Source organism: Stegostoma tigrinum, unplaced genomic scaffold (assembly GCF_030684315.1).
Source record: "Stegostoma tigrinum isolate sSteTig4 unplaced genomic scaffold, sSteTig4.hap1 scaffold_124, whole genome shotgun sequence".
NCBI lineage: Eukaryota > Metazoa > Chordata > Chondrichthyes > Orectolobiformes > Stegostomatidae > Stegostoma > Stegostoma tigrinum.
In genome coordinates this window covers 597,081-603,910 of record NW_026728073.1, presented here as the reverse complement: position 1 = coordinate 603,910, position 6,830 = coordinate 597,081, and the positions used below count along the sequence as shown (strand labels likewise).

Genomic DNA, 6,830 nt, shown 5'->3' with positions numbered 1-6,830 from the left:
TGGATGATGCTGCTTGGCTTGTTGTGTTCATCCAGCTCTACACTTTGTTATCTCAGATTCCCCAGCATCGGCAGTTCCCGCTATCTATGTGGGCCTCCTCCTACGTGGGCGCTCCAGTTTCCTCCCACAGACCAAAGATGTGCAGGCTAGGTGGATTGGCTATGCTAAATTGCCCGTAGTGTTCAGGGGTGTGTGGGTTCGAGGGGGATGGGTCTGGCTGGGATGCTTCGACGGGCGGTGTGGACTTAGTGGGCTGAAGGGCCTGTTTCCACACTCTAGGTAATCTCATCTCTGATCATGCGCCTCTGTCTCAGTTCTGTCACAATTACATTGAGACTTACCCTTCGTATTGGCCCTCTAATAATGCGGCACTTCCTCAAAACTGACCATACAGAATTGAGTCGCTGCCTCAGCATTGACCGCTTGACAACGAGCCACTGGTTCTGAATAGAGCTGCAATACCTCAGTCCTGACCCTCCATTCATGGGGCATGCCTTGAATTCTGACACCTGCATAATGAGGCACTGCCTCTGACAGCAATGCACTCCCTCAGTTCTGACCCACTCAACACTGAAGATCTAACAGTGCTTCAATATATCAGTGTTGATCCTATGAGAATGAGGCAGGCAGTCAGTGCTGAGCCTCTGATAGAGCTGCATAAAGCTCATTCCTGATGAGTTAAACATGTGCATACCCTCAATTCTGACACTGAGGCACTGCCTCAGAATGGACCATCTGACAATGATGCAATACCTCAGTTCTGACCCTCTGACAGTTCTGCAACACCTCAATCCGCACCCTTCAATCAGTAGGCACTCCCTCAATTATGAGCCCTTTGTGGGCTCGTTCTGTGACAATACCTCATTGCTTCAGTGTCAGTGCTGAGAGAGGGCCTTTTTATTCACTCATCAGTACCTAAGGCAATGGCTAATTGTCAGCAGCTCAGTTCTGAGGCAGCGTCTCTTTGACAGAGTGTCAGCACCAAGGCAGACCCTCACTGTTATGGTGTCAGAATTAAAAGATTGCCATTTAGAGGGTCTAAGAAGTGGTGTTTCAGATTAGTCAGAGGGTTTAGACTGAGGCATTTCAGATCAGTCAGAGCGTGCCTCATTTTAATGCAGTAAGACTTGAGAGAATGCCTCATTGTGAGAGGGTCAGAACCAAGTCAGTGCCTCATTATTACACACAGTCCAAAGATGTCAATAGCTCTGTTATAAGGTGATACCTCAATGAAGGATCATTCTTGAGTGTGTGCCTCATTGTTCATGGGTCAGTACAGAAGGAGTGCCTCAAAACTGGGGAGAGCCAAGTAATTAGAGATTTGGTGCTGAGGTCAGTGCCTCATTGTTACAGGGTAAGTTCTGAGGCAGGCTCACATTGCTAGAGGGTTAGTTCTGAGTGAGTATATTACTTGCACACAGTAAATACTGAGTCAGTACCTCAATGCATTGGGTTCAGAGTTGATGGAGTACAACATGATTAGAAGTTCAGTCCTGAACGATTGCAGCTCTGTCAGAGGGTCAGAACTGAGGGGGCAGTGCTTTACTGTCAGCGGATCAGTTCTGACACAGTACCTCATTGCTGGAGGATCAGATCTGAATGAGTACCACATTGTCAGAAGGTCAGGACTCAGCCAGTGCCTCAAACAGAGAGTACCCATGCAAATAAGCAGGAAAAACACCCATGTAAATTAAATCTTAAAACACAGAGGATCCTGCAAACAAACCCTAAAACAGAGAGCCTCCTGGAAATAAACCCCAAAACACAGAATGCTCTGCAAATAAACTCAAAAACACAGATGGCACTGTAATTAGACCATAAGACACGGAGCTCATTGTTTCAGGGTTTTTTTTAAACAAAGACCCAACCGTAACAAAACCATGAAATGAAGATCCTCCTGTAAATAAATGCTAAAGCCTAGAGCTCACTGGAAATAAATCCTAAACTACACTGCTTTCTGCAAATAAACCTTAGAATACAGCCTTTCTATGTAAATCTTAAATCACAGAGCTCTTTGTAAATAACCCTAAAACACAGGCCTCATTGTAAATAAACCCGAAAACAGAGAACTCCCCCCCGCCAGTGTATAAGCACTGCAACACAGAGCCCCCTGCAAATAAGCCACAAAGCACAGATCTACCCTGTAAATTAAGTCAAAAACATACAGGACAGTGTAAAACACAGAGACCCCTACAATTGTACACTCAAACACACAGACCCCTTTAAAAAGAACTCGAACACACATCCCCCAGGAAGTAGAGAGGAAAAGACACGGCTGAATAAAGCCGAAAACACAGCGCACCTCTTCATGCACCCGAATACTGAGCCGACCTGTAAACTATCTGTAAGGCAGGGCCCTTCACAAATAAACCCTAAAAGACAGAGCTCGCGATAAATGAAGAGCGCCCTGTAAATAAACCCTAAAACACTGAGTAAAAACCCAAAAAAACTGCGGATGTTGGAAATCAGAAAAAAAATACAAAGTTGCTGCAAAAGCTCAGCAGGTCTGGCAGCATTTGTCAGTTGAAAAACAGAGCTAACCGGTTCCGGTTCGGTGACCCTTCCACAGAACCTCCCTCAGTTCTGCTGGGCTTTTCCAGAAACTTTGTTTTTGTTCCTGATTTGCAGCATCCGCAGTTATTTCAGTTTTCAATTCACCAGGCAGTCAGTAACATCAAATGGTTGTGTATCACATATTTACCAGTCAGACTCAAACACGCCAAACTCGTTCGCTCACGTGGTCTGAGAGAACAAGGTGTTGAGCCGGATGAACACAGCAGGCCCAGCAGCAGGAAGGCTGATGGTTCGGGCCTAGACCCTTCTTCAGAAAAGTGGTCACTTATTAATCTTGTAACCTTTGCCCCTGAATATCCTGTGGTCTGCCCTGTTTACTCATATCGGTTAGCACTTAACAAGGCTTCCGGAGGCTGGCTGGTGTGTCTTTAGTGATACAGGGCCCATCGCCTTCAAATATCCTTTTGTGTGGTTTTTCTGTGACATTATATCATAAGCCTCTTTACTGTTGTACTAAATATCCTCTTTACCGAAGAACCCACAGCGCTCCATGTGACCACGATCGCGCTCTCATTCATTCATAACTTTACTGACCACTCACTAGGGTCCTCTGTTTCCTGTTACGCATTTCATTCATTCATTCATGATCTTGCCATACTTTTCACTAATAAAGGGAGACTATAAATTAAAATGTTCCTTCCACGCATTACTGCCTTTTCACAGTTTGAACTCGTGTTCCTGACAGTGTCCAAACCTGTGTCTACATCAGAGTCAATCCCTGACTATGTTAATTTTCTAATCTATTCAGAACAATATCTTCCCATCCATCGTGTCACCCGAAACTATGAATAATTATAATATTAATCAGCCCTCAACAAACGTCTCCCAGGACTTGAATAGCTGGCGGGACATCAAACAAGTTTCTGCTTTACCACATCTCTGTTAGATACATATTGACTAGGGCCCGCGATCAGTTTCAGAAAGTTCCTACTCTCTCTCAAAACAGCTCTTCCGTGAAATTGAGTGAGAAGAATGAGAAGGTCGGCAAGAGTGAAATCTCAAGTCCCGGCCGCGGTAATCAGGCCACTGACCTTTCTGCTGTCATCAACTGATTGTCAGCCCAATCAAATCACATCGGGTTGATAATCTTTCTGGTGTCGTCTAATTTTAAAAAAATAAAAAGGATCCACACCAGTCATTGCCCTATTTCAAATACCTCAGTCCTGTCCCTGTAAGAGCCCCCAATCCTGACCCGATTGGCCGTCAGACAACACTGCACGTCTACGGTACTGACCCTCTGACCATGAGGTACTCTCACAATGAGATGTTATTGTATAACATCCCATTGATTTCTATACTTCTACAAATTAAAGTCTTTTATCTGCCTACGCACAGGGATGCAGGCACTGCCCTGAAGCTTCCTGCCCAGCTAGGAATTCAGTGTAAAACTTTTGTAACTCTTTGTCTTCCCACACATCGGTATGCAGACACTGTCTGAAGCTTCCTGACTGAATACAATTAGAATTAAACTGTGTCAAATAGGTTTCGGTGGGGAACATTTGTAAAGGTGTGAAACTTCTAAAGCATGCAATTTCTGTCGCTGACAAAGGGGCCAGGGCACTGAATTTGTGATTTCAAGTTGCCAGTGTGTCTGGTTAGAACAATCTGTCCGGATAACAACTTGAAATCGCCTCATGCCATCAGCAGCCACTTCAAGAGCAATCGACACGATATCCTGTGAAAATGGGAACTGCAGATGCTGGAGAATCCAAGATAATAAAATGCGAGGCTGGACGAACACAGCAAGTCCAGCAGCATCCTGAGATGTGCTGTGTTCATCCAGCCTCACATTTTATTATCTTCGGGACTACATCCTGGTCTTTCACGTTCTTGATGTAATAATTGTTTGGTATCCCGTCTTTGTCTGTTGTAGTAATTGTTTTATGTATCATGTCATTGTAAAATGTGTAATTATTTTATGTATCATGTATTTTGTAAAGTATGAAGAGCGGGGACTGTCCGCTGCTCGGGGAGAATTACCTGCGAGACTCTGCGCTCTGTGCCGGGTTAAGTACTGTGATTCTCCACAGCTTGTACTTGCTTGGTAATAAAAGGATTCGTGTTTTCCTAAACAGGTCAGTGTCTTGTTATTGCAACAAATCCGTGAGGGTCTCCGAAAACGAACATGACAACAGTACTGATTCGCTGACAGTGAGGTCCTCCATCAGTACTGACCCTCTGACAATGAAGTGCTCCCTCAGTACTGACCCTCTGACAGTGAGGTTCTCCCTCAGTACTGACCCTCTGACAGTGAGGTTCTCCCTCAGTAGTGACCCTCTGACAGTGAGGTTCTCCCTCAGTAGTGACCCTCTGACAGTGAGGTTCTCCCTCAGTACTGATTCTCTGACAGTGAGGTACTGCCTCGGTACTGACCCTCTGACAGTGAGGTACTCCCTCAGTACTGATTGTCTGACAGTGAGGAACTCCCTCAATGCTGACCCTCTGACAGTGAGGTACTCCCTCAGTACTGATTCTCTGACAGTGAGGTACTCCCTCAGTAGTGACCCTCTGACAGTGAGGTACTCCCTCAGTACTGATTCTTTGACAGTGAGGTACTCCCTCAGTACTGACCGTCTGACAGTGAGGTACTCCCTCAGTACTGATTCTCTGACAGTGAGGTACCCCCTCAGTACTGACCCTCTGACAGTGAGGTGCTCTCTCACTCCAGTACTCTCACAGTGCTGCAATAACCATCATCCAATGGTACTCCCTCAAATCTGACTCTTTGACAAAGAGGCCCTGCCTCAGAACTGACTTGCTGACTGAGGTACTAACTCAATCCGACTAATTCGCAGTGCTGCAGTGGGAGCTGTGTTTTATCATGTTGATTTACAGTGGGCCTTCTGTTTTAGGCTTTATTAACTGGAGGTCCTGTGTTTTGGGGTTTGTTTACAGTCGCCTCTGCGAGTTTATTTGCAGGAGGCTTAGTTTAAGGGAGGATTTGCAGGGGGCACTGTGTTTCAGGATTTATTTACTCGGAGCTCTATGTTTTACACTTTATTTACAGGGACTCTGGCTTTTATGGTTTCTTTTACATTTTATTTCCTGAATGACCCTTCTTAGGATTTATTTAAAGGGGTGTCTGTGCTTGAGAGCATATTTACAGGGTTAACAAGGTGTAGAGCTGGATAAACACAGCAGGCCAAGCAGCAGCAAATGAGCAGGAAGGCTGGCGTTTTGGGCGAGACCCTTCTTCAGAAATGGTAGGGGGAGGGGGATCTGAAATAAATAGGGAGAGGGGGGAGGCAGACAGAAAATGGATAGAGGAGAAGATCGGTGGAGAGGAGACAGACAAGCCAAAGAGGCAGGGATGGAGCCAGTAAAGGTGAATGTAGGTGGGAGTTAGGGAGGAGATAGGTCAGTCCAGGGAGGATGGACAGGCCAAGGGGGCAGGATGAGGTTAGTAGGTAGGAGATGGGGCTGGGTTTTGAGGTGGGAGGAATGACAGGTTAGGGACCCTGTACCCCAATGGTGTCAATGTGGACTTGACAAACTTCAAAATCTCCCCTCCCCGACCGCATTCCAAAACCAGCCCAGCTGGTCCCTGCCTCCCTAACCTGTCCTTCCTCCCACCTATCCCGTCCTCCCACTTAATTTCTCCTCTATCCGTCTTCTATCGGCCTCTCCTCTCTCCCTATTTATTTCACAACCCCCTTCCCCTCCCCCATTTCTGAAGAAGGGTCTCGGCCCGAAACGTCAGCTTTCCTGCTCCTCTGTTGCTGCTTTTCCTGCTGCGTTCATCCAGCTCTTCACCTTGTGACCACAGTCACAATGATCTTTAATTGTAAACTAATCTGTCATATTATTTGATCTGTTAAGGCTTTAAACCTAAGCCTAGCCTCAGCCCTAATGTTCACACTTGCATAAACAAGAAACCTAGCCTCAGCCCTAAATCTTATTTACTGGGGGCTGTGCGTTTATGGTTATGTACTTTATGTACTTGAGCTCTGTGCTTTAGGTTTTATCTAACGTGGGTTCTGTGTTTAATAAGAACCAAAAGAACTGTGGATGCTGTAAATCAGGAACAAAAACAAAGTTGCTGGAAAAGCTCAGCAGGTCTGGCAGCATCTGTGGAGGAGAAAAACGAGTTCACTTTTCAGGTCCAGCAACCCTTCCTCAGAATGGAAGGGTACCCAGGCTCGAAAAGTTAACTCATTTTACTCCTCCACAGATGCTGTCAGACCTGCTGAGCTTTTCCAGCAACTTTGTTACTGTGTTTAATAGTTTATTTACAGAAGGTTCTGTGCTCTAGGTTT

General features: G+C 45.7%; 1 pseudogene; it reads right to left on the bottom strand.

The window, feature by feature from the left end:
* The window catches only part of LOC132207694 (utrophin-like), a 127,644-nt pseudogene extending 125,405 nt beyond the window's left edge, over nt 1-2,239 (bottom strand).
* Between the last annotated feature and the right edge of the window lie 4,591 nt (nt 2,240-6,830).